This window comes from Lathyrus oleraceus, chromosome 6 (assembly GCF_024323335.1).
Source record: "Lathyrus oleraceus cultivar Zhongwan6 chromosome 6, CAAS_Psat_ZW6_1.0, whole genome shotgun sequence".
NCBI lineage: Eukaryota > Viridiplantae > Streptophyta > Magnoliopsida > Fabales > Fabaceae > Lathyrus > Lathyrus oleraceus.
Window position 1 is genome coordinate 122,603,286 of NC_066584.1, and position 19,004 is coordinate 122,622,289.

Sequence of the window (19,004 nt, forward strand, 5' to 3'; positions counted from 1 at the left end):
CTTCTCAGTACTGGTACACTCATGGATACGATGTCCAGCCCGACCACATCTGTAACACTTAGCAGGAGCACTAGAGTCTCCCCCACTAGGTCTCTTCATCCCACTCTGACTCTGAAAACCTTTGCCAGCTGCATACGGTTTCCCACGATCATTCTGATTCTTGCCTTTCCTATCAACCCTCTGCTGATAGCTCTCTGCTCTGGCCTTGGTATCCTGTTCAAAAATTCTGCAACAGTCAACCAAGTCTGAAAACACTCTGATCCGCTGAAATCAATTAAATCATGAAAAATATTAATAATGATCCAAAAAATAATTTTAATTCAGAAAATGAAAGGGGATTTTATTTAAATTTTTTTTGGTGAAAATCTCATATTTTTTAGATCAATATTAAATTTAATTATGAATTAATGAAAATAAAGGAAATAAAATGAAAATCAATTAATCAGAAAAAATATGGACCAGTTGATCTCCCTCATTAATTGAGGCGGCAGATCAAGTGGATAAAAATGGATTTCATGGTGCACACTAGTCAGCGCGCCACACAACTGGTAATCATAAAGAGCTCTCATGATTAAAACAATTTGAAATGATCAAATGGCTCAGAACGTGTCCAACACATCGCCGGAGCAAACCACCGGTCATCTTCTCCGATGACCCTGGCCGGACTGATTCTCTCATCACCATCACATAAATAAAAAAAGAGGACATGATCTTAAAGAAAAGATGGCGTAGATCACGAATATGACCTCAATACAACCTAACTCCAAGTATATTGAGAGATACATGGAGTTGAAATTTGAGGTACATAAACTGAGTTGCTTCGATTTGACCTCAAAACAACTCAATCTTCTTGCCTACATTGGTAGGACTTCAGACAACCATGGATCCAAGAGAATTGATGAGAATTGAGGGAGAATTGAAGAGAAGAAAAATTTGGAAAAACACCTTCAATGATGTGCAGAACTTGATCTCTCTTGCTTCAATTCGTGTCTGATCTTGCTTATGGAGCTTACAGAAGTAGATTAGGAATTATACAAGGCTTTGGATCCTGGAGTTTTTGAATCTCTAAACAGTGAGATTCAAACTCAAATTTCAAGTGAAATTTCTTAGGTTTTCCTTTTAATGGTGAGGGTTGATGCGTGTTTTTCGCAAGTGTACGAATCACGTCAAAGTAATATAAAAGATTATCGAATCCACAGAGACCAAGTGTCAATCTATCAAACCTGTTGTTATGGTGTGTATCTAAGGCAACTATTTTTAAGGGTTTTAATAAGGGTGCAATGGTAAATAAAATTATAATTTTAAATAATAAATAAAGACAGGCTCGAATGTAATTCACGCAATCAATGATAATCCAGTACTTGTTAGTGGAACTACTTATGGGCAATGTTTTCTCCTTTGAAAAGAACTAATTTAACAGGAACTGTCGCTTTCGCGTATTCAGAACCGAGTTGTACTCTCTAATCAACCCCTCCTATTGTCACGGATAAAAAGGTGCGTACTGCGTTAGAGTAGTAAACCTATTTTTAAGAAATATAGTATCTTAACTAAGTTGAAAAGTATTTTAACCTGGACTTCTTAGCAAAAAGAGGTTCTTACGAACCAGAGTTTAAACTTCCTAACGCGTCCGAAAATCGTTTTAAAATCTCTTTTCTTTTTAATCTAAAATCTCCTAATAAACTAGACAAAGCGCTTTTGGCTGTTTTTGAAATAGTTAAAAACAATTACTTGAATTAAAAGATAAAATAGCCCTTAGGTGTTTCCACGAACAATTATACTGATTACTGGTTTAATTACGATCCTTACATTCTAACCTTTATAGAATTAGTTAGACATGATAAAGTAAATATTCTTTTTATAGTTTTTCATAAAAGTAATTTAAAGCGAGTGCGGATAATAAACAAAGTAAAGTGCGAGTGCAGGAAATAAACAACGTAAATGTGCGAGTGCAGGAAATAAACAACGTAAATGTGCGAGTGCAGGAAATAAATAAAAGTAAAATACGAACTTGAATTAAAATGGCGGCAGGATTAACTTCCTCCAGAGTGCTCCAAAAACTCGAACCACAGACAGATTACAGACTCGATCACTCGATTGCAGAGGCACCCCGATGTGGAATGGCAACTGCTTTATAACTGATATATGCCTAGAGAATTCTAATTCTGGATGAAGAAAAACGAAAATCTAAGGTCCTATTTATAGTAAAAACTGAAAGCATGAAATGACAGGGACGCCCCTCCACTAAAAAGTGGAGGTTACTGATTTTGGCCTTGTGGCGCCCGCCACAGGCCTATGGCGCCCGCCATGGTCCCTACAGGGGATGATGGAGTGGGGATCGTGGGTCTTGACGGTTGAGGAGTGGTCTTGAGACGTGGCCACGTCATGGCTAACCCCATGGCGCCCGCCACGGTGGGTGCCGTAAGTGCAAAACGCTGAATTTCTAGGTTTTCGCCCGTTTTCACTCCTTTTTCGCTCCTTTTCCCGATTCGAGCTCCGATTATTATAAAAACCTGAAAACATAAGAAAACAAAGAAATAACAAAGCAAAACAACAATAAAAGCTAAGAATGCATGCGAAATCGGAGTCAGAAATACGGTGAATTTTAGTGTGATCAAATTCTCCCACACTTAAACCTTTGCTTGTCCTCAAGCAAACATTAAAGCTTAAGAAAATATGGTGTCAACACTTGTCTTTGGGCTAAAGGGATTCTAAGTTCAAGTCAGGATGCAGTGACAGATACTAACTAAGTGAACCAAGGGTACCATAGTAACACAAACACAAACTTCAATCCTATATTAACCACTCCATATCATCCCACAATACCTAGGCCTATCTTCTCATCTTTTTGTGTCCTTTTCATTCAGGCGCAATCACATTAAGCCCGTTATCTGTACATGCTTCATAGTAGAGTGACCGGTTAGTGATTCTGATCCATAACATAAGGTTTCTGGCACATAAGCATGTGTAAACCTGTTTTATTTCGCCTAAATGTAGCTGCGGGGGATCGGATCGTAATCCGCCCTACCAAGTTCAGTGCCAGATACCTCTGAACCAACTAACAATAGGTGACTTGCAAAATTTTTTTTTTTTTTTTTTTTTTTTCTCTTTTTTTTTCGGTTTAAATGACTTTGTGAGGGTCACCTATACCAGAGTTTGCCCCTTTTTTTTTTTTTTTTTTTTTTTTTAGTATTAGCACTGGATCATTCACTTATGTTCATCGGCCCCCTACGTAGAGCATGCTTAAGCCGGAGCTGACTGCTAAGATAAACTACTTAGGACAATTTTTAAAATGATAGTAAAGGCCAAGATGGTGGGGTTTAGGAGTGATTCCTATATTCAAGAGGTCTATGGTGCTAAAATGGTTCTGATGTTTCAAAAAGTTGACCTAGGTCACTACATCCTAATCTAAACTTGTCCCAAAGCCCAAAAAACATGTGAAACAACATCATTTTCTTTTTTAAAAATTTTCTGGTAAGGCTAAGGAAATGGGAAAAAATGAAGATGAACTAAAAAGACACTATACTGGTGACTCGTCAGACTCATGCATTATCTAAGAAAATTAAATTACTGAAAGGAAATAACTGAAAGGAAATAATTAACTAGAAAGGGAAATGACAGAAAGCAATAAAATCCCCTCCCACACTTAGATCGAACATTGTCCCCAATGTTTCGAAATAAGATAAGGGGGGTAACCTGAAAAAGACTACTGAGGAGGGGCACTGGTGCCTTCGCCGTCCTGATGTGATGGTCTGGAACGACGGGATCTACTACGATGCTGGTCCCTCCGGTCGAGTCGTGCTGATAAAGCAGCCTGAGCACTCCGAACCTCTCGAAGGTTACCTAAGATGGAACCCTGAGTGGCCTCGACAAGCTGGTAGTGTTGGCTGTTGAACTCTCTCTGACGGTTCTGCTCTAATGAGATATCGTTCAAGGTACGGCAAACGTTGCTATAGGCACGATCCGAAACCAATCGCGATTGTTGCATGAAGCTCATATTGTCCGTCAGCTGCTGTGAAATAGTAGAGAGAAGGCCATCACGCCTTTCTTCTCTAGCTGTCATATCACGCCACATCTCCTCGGTGACATGGAATCCAGGAGCAGTACCTGCAACAGGGTTAGAGGAAGATGGTGCGGTGTGTGACTGTGAAGGACGATGGGGGGACATGTGAGGGATGGGAGACTGCTCTCTCCGATCATACTCATCATCAGTGTCATGTGCCTCCCCATCGGGAATATTAGGAGGAAGTGGACCCAAAACACGTGGAGCATTAAGATCATAGGTCCAGTTCCTTTCATCACGTACATCAGTACGTCTACTGCATGGTAAAGCAACAGATGGGATAGCTACCCCATGAACCATCAACTCATAACCACCTTCTCTCCTTGCTCGGCACAATTTCATGTCTTTCAGAAATTTTAAATTAATTGTGCGAGGAGGTAGTGGTTCAAGTGTAGCTATCTCATCGTTCAGGCCAAGAGCCCGAGCAATATACGTAACAAGCCCTCCAAAAACAATCGGTCCTGTTTTGTTAGTAAATAAAGTCATATGAGCAAGCATAAACGGGACCGGATTGATGTGGGTTCTAGTGAGGCATCCTTGCAAAAATAGGAGTTCACGAGCATTTACCTTGTTTGGACTTTCCCGGCCAAAAATAGTACATGCCAAAAGAAGTCTAAAAACTCTTATGGCCGGGTTGTGAATGGTCGACGCAAGTATCCCTTCGAAAGAATTAATTGAAGAACTTGAAAGCCTTTGCCAGAAGGTAAATACCTCGGCCGACCACTTCGCATCCAAAGGTGCCTCACAAATTGCACCTTCCCTATGAGGGATTCCTAACAAACCTGCTAGATTGTCGGTACTGAATTCATACTCAATTCCGAACAGTCTAAAAATAACAGTACCAACAGTGCTAGCAGTGTTAGGACTGACAGTGTATATTAAAGAACTCAAAAACTCAGTTGTCAGTCGCTCATAGGTAGATTCCTGATTAATGAAAATATTATGCAAGCCTAGAAATTCTAATAAATTAAAAACACTATGATAAATACCCAAAGCATACAGACAGTTATCGTCGACGTACCTAGTCGAGAGAATTTCTCGACTTTGAAGCCTCTGAATAATTTTCCGTTGCCTTTCGCCCGGTCTTCCATCACGAAGAAGAAATCCGTTGGACTCCATTGTTGAATGCTCCTTAGGTAGTGGAAATGGTAGAAAAAGTGGTTTATGAGGGAATGATAAAGTTTTGATTTTTTTGGTTTTTGATGGATGAAAATGGAAATGGATGTTGGATATGTTTTATGGATGGTGGGTATTTTGGAAATGAGGGAGCTTTAATGGGGTTCAAGGAGGATTTGGAAGGTTGGAAAAATGGGTTTTTGGTGAAGAAAGGGATGAAAATGGTGGAAATGGGGATTCAGCCCCGTACTTGTTGTTGGTACGGTGTGGCGCCCGCCACAGGGCCTATGGCGCCCGCCACAAGGCCAATTCCTGGGCCTTGTGGTTTTGGATCCTCCTTTTGGGCCTTCTTGCACCTTTGTCTTCCGGGGGGTCTGAATAGCGTTTTCTTCTTCTTTTCAAGGCTTGAGGCTTGCATATTTTTTGTAAAGACAAAAATGAAAATATTTTTGTCTTATATATATATATATTTTTTTTTTTCTTTGCACGACAAAAAAATAAAATAATTAAAGAAACAAAAGAAAAAGAAAAAGTTAACATTAGTGCATAATATGTATATATATAAGAAATTCAGAGTGCATGAAAATATAAAAGCTGCAGTAAAGTAAAATATGTCTGGAAATGCGATAAATAAAATACTAGGGTAATGCTGTCAGGGTAGAATGAGTCATGTGGTAGGCGTCTTTTCCTGGCTTGATCCACGAAACTCAGCTATCTCCCTCCGAAGCTCTTCAATCTCCTGATGTAGAGCATCGGTCTCTGAGGCATGAGTGAGATCAGAAACCTGCATCTGTAACTCTAAGTCTGCCACTTCCTGCTTGAGCAGGGCAGTCTCCTTACGGAGCTCATAAATCTGTGTTTGTAGGTCAGGTGGCTGCAGAGACAAATTGTTAGACATAACAGTGATCTGGGGAGTAAGAGGTGTAGGAGTGTACTCAGCGGCGGGAGGCGATTTCGGCTCTTCGACAGTCTCTCCATAACCCTCTAGAGCATAACTCCAATTTTCAGGATCATGGACACTGGTCATCAGCTGATCTGGTAATGTGAAATAGTGTATCGCTTCGCCGTCGATCAGCAGTCTAAACATGTTGGGCTCAAAAGAAGCCCTCCTCATCAGTCCTCTATCAAGACAAAAATCAATATCCAGGGTGGTGTAGAAGCAGAAGGTCCTGAGGTGCAATAACTTGCGAGACAGACCCAATGCAGTAGCAATCTGTGTAACAATCCCACCGACATGGATGGTGCCTACGGATGATCTGGCAACACTAGCCAAGCCCTTTAACAGAAAGTTGCCACAAGCAACAGGGCGAGACTGAGTTGCACAAAACAGTAGGAAAATCTCCTCTTCACTTAGCAGTGTCTCTGTATCTGGAAAACCTAGGAAAGAATGTGCTAGAATCATCTGGAAGTACCTCAATGCAGGGTTGTGGATTACCTGAGAAAACTGGGTAGAAGGATCTTGGCTCCCTCCGCCGGATATTTTAGTCCAAAACTTTTCCACTTCTCTGCTCATAAAATACCCCATCGGTGTATCTGGAATAGCATCAGGAGTAGTCTGGAAACCTAGCAAATCACCAAACTCCTTGTGAGAGAATGAGTAGTCAATCCCGAACAACCTGAAAACAGCGAGTCCATCGGGTCCAGCCCAGGGGTCATAATGAAACGAGCTGAGGAACTCAAGAGTCAAGTTCCTATAAGTGTTGTTCCTGTAGTCAAACTGTTCCCACTGGAGTTGATGGCATAAAAATCTGACGCTTGGCTCTATCCCCAAGGCATCCATGCAGTCATGGTCAGGGTACCTGGTAGGAGCCATAGGGCGTCTCATGTGAACATAGTAACGCTCTCTCTGTGCATCATCTCTAAAGGCCACGTGCATGTCATCAGGGTTCTGCATTCTGTACAAGGTTAGCAAACAAGTCCTGAAAGCACATAAAACATTCAATCGTTAGTCCTGACATAATAATAATAATATAAACAAAATAAAGTAAAAGTAAAAAATAAAAAGTACAAAAAATAAGAAAAACCATGGGTTGCCTCCCATGCAGCGCTTGTTTAACGTCATTAGCTCGACGACCGATATTTAAACATCATTGGAAGGATATGGTGGATCACTCAGAGTATGGCAGGTGTATGTTGTCGGGATGTCACCTCCTTCGTAGGGCTTCAACCTCTGTCCATTGACGATGAACGGTTTACATGTCTGGTTCTTGATTTCAATAGCACCGGATCTCAGGATCTTAGATACTTCGAAAGGGCCAGTCCATCTCGAACGGAGTTTACCTGGAAAAAGTCGTAACCTAGAATCGAACAGGAGAACAGGATCGCCTATTTTGAAGTCTCTTCTTATGATTCTTTTGTCATGCCAAGCTTTTGTTCTTTCTTTGTATATGATGGCATTTTCGTAGGCAGATTGTCTGAGCTCTTCTAATTTGTGGATGTCAAGGATACGTTTCTCACCAGCTGTCAAGTAATCCAAATTCAAAGTTTTGATGGCCCAATAGGCCTTATGTTCCAATTCAAAAGGTAAGTGACATGATTTTCCATAGACCAGTTGATAAGGGGTTGTTCCTATAGGAGTTTTGAAAGCGGTTCTATAGGCCCATAATGCTTCTTGAAGTTTCTGTGACCAATCCTTTCTAGATATAGAGACAGTCTTCTCGAGGATTTGTTTTATCTCCCTATTAGATACTTCCACTTGTCCATTGGTCTGTGGGTGGTATGGTGTTGCTACTCTATGCTTAACTCCATACTTGCTTAAAAGTTTATCAAATATTCTCGATATGAAGTGCGATCCTCCATCGCTTATGACTAAACGGGGTGTTCCAAACCTGGGAAATATATAATTTTTGAATAATTTGATGACTACTCTGGTGTCGTTTGTGGGTGCGGCGATAGCTTCAATCCATTTAGACACGTAGTCAACAGCTACTAAGATGTACTGATTTCCAAAAGATGGTGGGAACGGTCCCATAAAGTCTATACCCCATACGTCGAAGAGTTCTACTTCTTGGATATTTCTTAACGGCATTTCATTACGTCTTGAAATATTTCCTGTGCGTTGGCATCTATCACACTTGACAATGAAAGCATGGACATCACGCCACATAGTAGGCCAGAATAGGCCAGCTTGAAGAATCTTGGCGTAGGTCTTAGATGTGCTTGCATGTCCACCATAGGGTGCAGAGTGACAATGCTCAATTATATTATTTACCTCTTCTTCTGGAACACAACGGCGGAAAATGCCATCTTTACCTCTCTTGAAAAGAAATGGTTCGTCCCAATAGAAGTTTCTCACATCACTATAGAACTTCTTCTTCCGGTGGTAGTTTAGATCAGGGGGTATGATGTCAGCGGCTAGATAATTAACAAAGTCTGCATACCAAGGTACATCACTTATGGCTAAGGATTTTTGAAAATACTCATGAGGGTCTGGGTTATCTTCTTCAATGGTTTCTAGTTGGGCTATCAGTCTATCATAGGCAAAATCGTCATTTATGGGAACTGGATCAGGTTTCAGGTATTCTAGCCTAGATAGGTGATCAGCTACCACATTATCAGTGCCTTTCTTATCACGGATATCCAAATCAAACTCTTGCAGTAATAGAATCCATCGAAGTAACCTAGGCTTGGCATCCTTTTTGCTTAGTAAGTAACGAATGGCAGCATGGTCGGTATAAACTATAATCTTGGCTCCTACTAGATAAGATCTAAATTTGTCTATTGCAAAAACTACAGCTAGGAGCTCTTTTTCGGTTGTTGCGTAATTGAGCTGTGCAGCGTCTAGGGTTCTACTGGCATAATAAATCACATGTAACTTCTTATCTTTTCTCTGACCTAGAACGGCTCCAACAGCGTAATCACTGGCGTCACACATTATCTCAAACGGTTCTGACCAATCAGGGGGTTTCATTATAGGTGCTGAAGTCAGAGCTTCCTTCAGAAGATTAAATGCTTCAGTACATTTTTCATCGAAGATAAATTCAGCATCTTTCATTAAAAGACCAGTTAAGGGCTTTGTTATTTTGGAGAAATCTTTGATGAAACGTCGGTAAAATCCGGCATGTCCAAGAAAACTTCTTATCTCCCTGATAGTCTTTGGCGGTTTTAGATTCTCTATGACTTCTATTTTTGCTTTATCTACCTCTATACCTTTTTCGGAAACTATATGTCCTAAAACAATCCCTTCGGTGACCATGAAATGACATTTTTCCCAATTTAGCACAAGGTTTACCTCCACACATCTCTCCAGGATTTTCTCAAGGTTGACAAGACAATTTTTGAAATCTGATCCACAAACTGAGAAATCGTCCATAAATACTTCCATAATTCCATCTAAATAATCAGCAAAGATAGACATCATGCAGCGTTGGAAAGTTGCAGGAGCATTACAAAGTCCAAAAGGCATTCTTCTATAGGCAAAAGTTCCAACTGGGCATGTAAAGGTAGTTTTTTCTTGATCTTCGGGGTGAATAGGTATTTGGAAGAATCCTGAATATCCATCTAAATAACAAAAGTAAGAGTGTCTGGCTAGGCGCTCCAACATTTGATCTATGAATGGTAATGGGAAATGGTCCTTCCTAGTTGCTTTATTTAATTTTCTATAATCTATGCACATACGCCAACCTCCATCGGTTCTTTTTGCTACAGGTTCGCCCTTCTCGTTTTGCACGACTGTGATGCCTCCCTTTTTGGGTACTACATGCACGGGACTCACCCATTTACTGTCCGAGATCTGATATATTATACCTGCCTCTAGTAACTTAAGAACTTCAGTCTTAACTACCGCACTCATTATAGGATTTATTCTACGTTGGTGTTCTCTGGAAGGTTTTGAATCTTCTTCAAGCAAAATCCGATGCATGCATACGGATGGGCTTATTCCTTTTAGATCAGAGATCTTATATCCTAAGGCTGAGGGCTACCTACGTAAAACTTCTAATAATTGATCGGTTTCTTTTTGGTTTAAGGTAGCACCGACTATAACTGGACGATTCATATCTTCATCCAGAAATTCATATCTCAGGTTTTTAGGCAGTTCCTTAAGTTTTACGGTCGGTTTCATAGGGCAAGGCATAGGATCTGGGGTAAGAGATAAACATTCGTGAAGGTTATCATCAATGTAGGGTGTTTTATAATTGTCATCTTCCAAAATAAGGGTTGATGGCAATTTTATAGATTTATTTTCTTCTTCTTGTTCTAATTCCCTAATGCATTCTTCGATGATATCTAAGGCATAACAAGAATCTCCTATCACAGGTGCCATAAGAAATTTTGACAATATAAATTCTATCTTCTCTTCACCTACCTCAAAAGTTAGTTTTCCTTTTTTAACATCTATTACGGCTCCAGCAGTCGATAAGAACGGTCTACCTAGGAGGATTGGTATGTCGTCATCTTCTTTAATGTCCATGACAACAAAATCAGTAGGTATAAACAACTGACCCACCCTAACAGGGACGTCTTCAAGTATGCCTATAGGGTATTTAACGGATCTATCGGCTAATTGAAGCGACATCTTAGTAGGTTGTAATTCTCCTAAGTTTAATCTCTCACAAACTGCTAAAGGCATTAAGCTCACACTAGCTCCTAAGTCTAGAAAAGCTTTTTCGATGACATGATTCCCTAAAATACAAGGAATGGAAAAATTTCCGGGATCTTTATCTTTCTTTGCTAACCTATCTTCGGAAATAGAATTACATTCCACGGGTTTCGGATCTTCAAGTCTACGTTTATTCGTAAGTATGTCTTTGAGAAACTTAGCATAAGAAGGTATTTGGGTGATGGCTTCTGTAAAGGGGATTTCTACGTGAAGTTTTTCTATAACCTTAACGAATTTTTGATATTGATTATCGATTTGGGTTTTCTTTAATCTTTGAGGGTATGGTATTGGTGGTTTGTATGGCGGTGGTGGTACATAGGTTTTATTTTTAGGTTCTTCTCCTTTTTCTTGACTTTCCGGGGTTTCAGGCTTCTCTGGTTCCTTTTCCTCACTCCTCTCAGAAGTTTCAGGCTTACTTAATCTAGGGTTTAAAGGCTCCTTATAAGCGGTTCCACTTCGTAGAGTAATGGCATTAGCTTGCCCTTTCGGGTTTTGTTGAGGTTGTCCAGGGAACTGTCCTCCAGGGGTAGTCTGTGGGGCTTGGTTTAACGCTACCTGAGAGATCTGGGTTTCAAGCATCTTATTATGAGTAATGATTTGATCAACCTTGGTTCCTAACTGGGTAATTAGTTCGTTAACATGGACGCTTTGGTTCATGAACTCTTTGTTTTTCTGTTTTTGAGCAACGATGAAATCTTTTACAATTTCTTCAAAGCTCGGGTTTGGCGGTACAGGTTGCATAGGTTGATTTGTTCTAGGGGCTTGGTAACCTTGTTGTCTCGGAGGTGCGGTATTTTGAATAGGGTTATTATTTTTGTAGGAGAAGTTTGGGTGATTCCTCCATCCAGGGTTATATGTGTTAGAAAATGGGTTCCCTTGGGTATAGTTCACTTGCTCAGTGTTGGTTTCATTTAACAGATTGCATTCGGCGGATTGGTGTCCTTGCGTTCCACATATCTCACAATTCGGCGAAACTGCGGCTACAGTATTCGGAGTTGTACACATATGTTCGACTCTAAGGGCCAACGCGTCCATTTTAGCCTGCATCATGTCTATAGAGCTTAGCTCATGTATTCCTCCTTGGGCTTCCTTCTTTTCCACTGTCGCTCGTTCTACTCCCCATGATTGATGGTTTTGGGCCATATCCTCGATAAGGGCACTAGCTTCAGGGTAAGGTTTATTCATCAGTGCGCCACCAGCGGCAGCGTCGATGGTCATCTTAGTGTTATAATGAAGTCCATTATAGAAGGTTTGGATGATTAGCCAATTCTCTAAGCCATGGTGTGGGCATGCTCTTAATAGTTCTTTATATCTCTCCCAGGCTTCGAACAACGACTCTCCTTGGAGTTGGGTAAATCTAGTTATAAGGTTTCGAAGAAGAGCGGTCTTACTTGGGGGAAAATATCTAGCAAGAAAAACTTTCCTAAGGTCATCCCAAGTTGTTATTGAATTGGGTGGAAGGGAATCTAACCATGATAGAGCTTTATCTCTGAGGGAAAAGGGAAATAATCTTAAGCGTATCGCCTCAGGAGAAGCTCCATTGGTTTTAAAGGTGTCTGCTAACTGAAGAAAGTTTTTTAAATGTTGGTTTGGGTTATCAGTAGCGAGACCTGAGAATTGTCTCTGTTGCACTAATTGCAGCAGGGATGGTTTAAGTTCAAAATTATTGGCTGGGATAACGGGGTTTACTATACTGGAACTAGGTTCCTCGTTTGATGGTTGGGCGAAGTCCTTAAGAGGTCTTCGGTTTTGTTCTTCGGCCATAGCTATCCTATTCCTATGGAAAAATAAACGTGCGCGAGCGTAACGTTCAGGTTCAGCTAGAGGGTCTACTAAACTTCCGGCACTGCGAGTCTTTCGCATTGACCGGTGGGTAACAACCTTAGTCTAAACGGTATAACTACAGGGTAATGAAATTTGACGAAATTGGTCCCCGGCAACGGCGCCAAAAACTTGATGCGTGTTTTTCGCAAGTGTACGAATCACGTCAAAGTAATATAAAAGATTATCGAATCCACAGAGACCAAGTGTCAATCTATCAAACCTGTTGTTATGGTGTGTATCTAAGGCAACTATTTTTAAGGGTTTTAATAAGGGTGCAATGGTAAATAAAATTATAATTTTAAATAATAAATAAAGACAGGCTCGAATGTAATTCACGCAATCAATGATAATCCAGTACTTGTTAGTGGAACTACTTATGGGCAATGTTTTCTCCTTTGAAAAGAACTAATTTAACAGGAACTGTCGCTTTCGCGTATTCAGAACCGAGTTGTACTCTCTAATCAACCCCTCCTATTGTCACGGATAAAAAGGTGCGTACTGCGTTAGAGTAGTAAACCTATTTTTAAGAAATATAGTATCTTAACTAAGTTGAAAAGTATTTTAACCTGGACTTCTTAGCAAAAAGAGGTTCTTACGAACCAGAGTTTAAACTTCCTAACGCGTCCGAAAATCGTTTTAAAATCTCTTTTCTTTTTAATCTAAAATCTCCTAATAAACTAGACAAAGCGCTTTTGGCTGTTTTTGAAATAGTTAAAAACAATTACTTGAATTGAAAGATAAAATAGCCCTTAGGTGTTTCCACGAACAATTATACTGATTACTGGTTTAATTACGATCCTTACATTCTAACCTTTATAGAATTAGTTAGACATGATAAAGTAAATATTCTTTTTATAGTTTTTCATAAAAGTAATTTAAAGCGAGTGCGGATAATAAACAAAGTAAAGTGCGAGTGCAGGAAATAAACAACGTAAATGTGCGAGTGCAGGAAATAAACAACGTAAATGTGCGAGTGCAGGAAATAAATAAAAGTAAAATACGAACTTGAATTAAAATGGCGGCAGGATTAACTTCCTCCAGAGTGCTCCAAAAACTCGAACCACAGACAGATTACAGACTCGATCACTCGATTGCAGAGGCACCCCGATGTGGAATGGCAACTGCTTTATAACTGATATATGCCTAGAGAATTCTAATTCTGGATGAAGAAAAACGAAAATCTAAGGTCCTATTTATAGTAAAAACTGAAAGCATGAAATGACAGGGACGCCCCTCCACTAAAAAGTGGAGGTTACTGATTTTGGCCTTGTGGCGCCCGCCACAGGCCTATGGCGCCCGCCATGGTCCCTACAGGGGATGATGGAGTGGGGATCGTGGGTCTTGACGGTTGAGGAGTGGTCTTGAGACGTGGCCACGTCATGGCTAACCCCATGGCGCCCGCCACGGTGGGTGCCGTAAGTGCAAAACGCTGAATTTCTAGGTTTTCGCCCGTTTTCACTCCTTTTTCGCTCCTTTTCCCGATTCGAGCTCCGATTATTATAAAAACCTGAAAACATAAGAAAACAAAGAAATAACAAAGCAAAACAACAATAAAAGCTAAGAATGCATGCGAAATCGGAGTCAGAAATACGGTGAATTTTAGTGTGATCAAGGGTTTCAAATGTGGGAGGCAAAGCAGGCGCCCAAAGGTTCTCAAACCTGATGCAATGGTTCTCTATTTATAGCAAATGCAAGTGATATTTGGACAGTTGAAAATTCTTCCAAATTTGGCAATGTGAAGTGCACGATTGCATGGGCATGTACAGGCCCATGAAGCAACTCAATTAGGTCCAAATGCAAGTGAGATTGAGTCTGAATGTGGATTGTGATGCAAGGCAAAAGGGTATTGATGTTTGAAGAATGATTTTTGCCAACTATTACAGCCATGTTCAGGCCATGCGCAGACCCTTCAAACCTTGTCCAAAATGGATGAAATTGGACTTTTTGGAAAGGTTAGACCAAGAGAAACAATTCTTATGTTGAACACTTTTCCATTTGGAGTTGTATCATGATGAATTTTCAGGTGGAAGTTTGGAAATTTCAACATGTCAAAATATTTCCTAAGTGTTAACCCTTATGTTCAATTATTCCACCTTGGCTAACTTTTTATGTGAGCTTCAAATGAGAAACGTGTCATCATCAAAGTTGTATCTCTTTAGAAAATCTTCAAAATGGTCACAAATTTGACCTCAGTTGGATTTGGGATGAATGCTTTAAGAATTTTTGAAGTTGAGGAAAATCACTTGTTCAATGGTATTGGCCCAAAATGACCTATAATGTATCCTCATATCACATGCTCATAAAAGTTGAATTAAATCTTCCTCCAAACATCAAAGTTGAATTAGGCACCTTGAATTTGATTGTGAAACTTAGAAATCTTTCATCTCATAAAAATTGAGCAAGTTATGGCCTTGGGAAGTTGACTTTCAAATTATGGTTTAGACAAAATGACCTATAATGTTTCAACATAAAAAATGGCTTTCCAAACAAAAATAGCTCTATACCTAAACATGAAAGTTGTTCGTAATGTCATTTAGAGTAACTTTTTTCTTGGAATCATTTTCATATGATGAAAATTGTAGGAGACAGGGTCTAGGGAACCCCAGTTTTGATCAGTTGAATTCCTCTGGTCAACCACCATGAACCACCTTGCTAACTTGCAATTATATTGACTTTTGGGACTCATGGGAGATGATATAATCATAAGATGATGAAATTTGAGATGCCCCTTGAAATATTTGATCAATTGGTGAAGAAGCTTGTTGAAGAAGTTACACAAGACACCCAGATGAACTAGGGTTTCCAAGGCAAACCAACTCCAAACTCATGATGATTTAATGATCAAAATAACATGTGAAGATCATGGGGATCCATATATGATGTCTAAAGCCATTGTGAATAATTCCTTGGTTGAGCTCTTAGCAATGAGGGTGTTAAACCCAAGATGTGAACTTGATGGATCAAAGGTGATCGTGTGCCTTACCTACAAAAGAAATAGACAAGTCCAAGGACATATTTTTGGTATTTTTGTTAGTAAATGATAAAATAACAAGTATGATATAATGACATGGTGCTTGGTGATCTCTCCCAAAACAAACCCAATGAGTAAGGGGTAAGGAGGATGCCAGGGTATGATCCCAATGCCAATGCATATGATGTGAATAGCATGAGGGCTATTAGGATCAAATTTGGGGTATTACACACATTGCATAACCAACCCATGTATCCAGATTTCTCTTTTGTTTTACCTTTTGTGGGTTTTTTCCGACCTATTTACCTTTCCCCTTGGAAACAATAAAGTTTGGCATCGACTCTTGCTTTTATGAGTTAAGTTAATCAAAAGCTTAATCTCATTTTTTTCTCACAACGAATGCTGGTGTTGGATCATCAATAATCTCTAGCCTTCCTATGAGAGGGTTACTTGCAGGACCGACTACAAAGTCCTGGATTTAGTGTTTGAGCGTATGGTGTTTTAGTAAGCAACGTCTTTGATAAGTTAAAAAGGAATAAATATAACTCTTGATGAGTTAGGGATGTAGTAAAAAGTATGAAAAGTGGAAATGTATTGAAAATAAAGCAAGAAAGTAAAGGTAAATTTGGTAAGTTTGAATGACTTATGAATGTAAATGGAGGCAAAGGTACATTTTTGTAGGGAGATGACTCTTTTCTCGTAAATGCTTTGGTACTTCAAGTTTATTCCTAATGCAAATGCTAAAAATCCCACCTCTAGAATCATCCCTAAAACTTGTTTAAATACTAATAAAAAGTAATCGTCGGGGGGTTACGAACCTATCTTGCGATGACATGTGTCGGTCCACTTCCCCCATGTATGTAGATAACTACCCATGTTCTTTGGCTTCCCACAATCACTCTCGCCATTCAGGAATTTTGACTTCGACCGAGATTCTAAGTGTCGACCCATGGATTTGTTCAACTTCCTGTCGATGCTGTTCCGACGGGTTCCTTAGTCAAAATGATTTCCTTCTTTGACCGAAATTGGTCAGCTAACAAATTTCCCCCTGAAAAGGCTAGTTCTGACATGATCTCATCGATAAAGGAACTTTCCTTTTGATTACCTAAATTTTGGCTAGCCGTCTTATCACTACTCATGACCTAGCACGTGATGATGATTTTTTCGGCTACACAATTCCCCAGACACTTTGCCATCGTTAGCAGTTATCCCTGGGTCCTGGGATTCCAATCGAACCCACTAACTCTTCTTACTACTTCCTCGTCAGCCATTTGTCAATCTCTCAGTGCTCGACCGTTCACCTTGCAAGCCTATAAATAGTTCTTTCTTCTTCCTTAAACATTTTTCTGCTTCCACAACCATGCATATTTCATGATCATATCTTCAAACAACCTCTGCATTGCAATTTGTCACCCAGAATCTCCTAACTCAACCCATTTGCTTCATCTCACAATGGCTTCTTCTTCTCATGTCAAAGAACTCACCACCTATGCCACTAGAAACAACCCCATTGCTTTCAAACTCACTGCCAAAGAGGGTATAAACTGTATTCCTCAACCCACGTCTTCTGATGAAACGGAGGTGAAGAACTGGCAACGTCGGGTGTTGATTCCTTTCGTGGTTGACAGGAAAATGTTAGCGTTCCATGGACCTCTCATGGATAAGAAATCTTCCCCGAAGGCTGTTGCAGCCTTTTTCCCTGGATACAAACCCGCTGCTCCTCATACCTTTGACAAATCTGTCGTACTCGACGTCAGATTCATGGAGGAAAAAGCCAGGGTCTCTAGGTCCATGCCTACACCTGGCAACAAAGAATACCTGGCCTGGCTTAACAAATTCCGAAGAAAATGTCAAGACCAATGGAGGAATGCAGAGATCTACAAAATTATTCAAATATCAAGGCATGACCATTGTGTAAATCCCTGTATGTTACTAGCGTCTCTATATTTCTGGGAAGGCTCCACCAACACATTTTAGTTACCCTGTGGGATGTTAACACCCACCCTTTTTGATGTGGAGGCAATCACTGGTCTTTCATCGTTGGGGGAAGTCTTCAACCCCACCCTTTCGACTTGGAATACCTTATCTTTTAGTCAAGCCAGCCTTCATAATTACATCGAAGATCACTACAACAAGGACTCTGTCGAAGTGTCCGATGAAGATAATATAACCTTCCATACTTTATGGATTTCATACTACGTATTTTGCCCTGGTTCTTTGCATATAGCAAAAAGCTATATTATCCTGGCAATCCAGATTCATTAGGGTCAACAAGTGTCTTTAGGGAAACTACTGCTAGCCTACTTATATAAGGCTCTGGGGATGGCAACCCTGAAACTGAAATTTCTCTCCAACACTCCCAAGGCCTTGAATCTGTTGGGTCATTTATGGCTTTTGAAACATTGGTTAAATGTTACCTTTGAGTATCAGCTAGGATACCCCGTGTCGGACTGTATCGTGAGGCTAATTGAATAGCAACTGATCGAAGGAGCCATGTTAGCTTTGAAGACCTAGCAAGATACTCCTAACACACATCTCTTCATGAAGTACTTAAATATGTTCATTGAAGCATGTAAATCCACTCCTGGTATGGCTCCATTTGCTGACCGAACCTTCGGCCCTAAGTGGTTCAATTATCCTTTTCCAGGTATCCCTCCACAGACTGCAGCCCAATCAAACGCGATATGGAGAGCCTTCTTGACTCCTACCTTGTTGTCCTACAGAATTGAGTCAGGGTTGAAGGGGTTCAGTTTCATGAGCTATCAACCAAATCTGGTGGCTCGCCAATTTGGCTTAAGCCAGATGGTTCCGAAGCCTCTGGTATCGCATGAAACCGATATTGTACGGTCTGGTTGATCATTAGCTGTTGATGATCACAAACCTTGTCTCTGTTTTTATAAATCCACTTACCGTTATGAACATCCAGTTTTCAAATTCAAACAATCTTTTTTAAGAACAATTGACTTCGACGAATGGTGAAATTCCTACCAGAGTCATTCTTTCCCAAGTGACATATTTCTCCAGAACATGGTGGACGCTCTCTCCAGCATCGCCGACGAAGTACCGTATTCGCCTCTATCGTTAATTCTCCCGACCCAAAAATCCAAACTTCTCAAGTCGATGAAGCCACCAAAAAGGTACATGTCACTGATATCGTTTCCTCTTTTCTTGGGAATGCACAACACTAACAGTTTCTGCTATCAGGGTCGAAAAAGGGTTGTCCCATCTACTGAGCCTAATCTAGAAAAGCCCTCGAAGAAGCAATGAGCGCCTTCGACCCCCACTTTGCAGGTATTACCTATCCACCTCATGAGCAAGTTTTTTGCCTTAGCATTTCCCATTACCTCTTCACACATTTTGAGATTCAGGTACCTGAAGAAGTACTTGTAGTGGATGATGAGGACTCTGACGGGAGTGTGCACTCTCATATTTTT

At 40.3% G+C, this 19,004-nt stretch overlaps 1 non-coding gene across 1 annotated transcript; it reads left to right on the forward strand.

The window, feature by feature from the left end:
* Positions 1-12,048: 12,048 nt before the first annotated feature.
* Positions 12,049-12,155, forward strand: LOC127099420 (small nucleolar RNA R71). Its single transcript, XR_007793923.1, has one exon. It is a non-coding gene; the product is annotated as a small nucleolar RNA R71 (small nucleolar RNA).
* Positions 12,156-19,004: the final 6,849 nt, after the last annotated feature.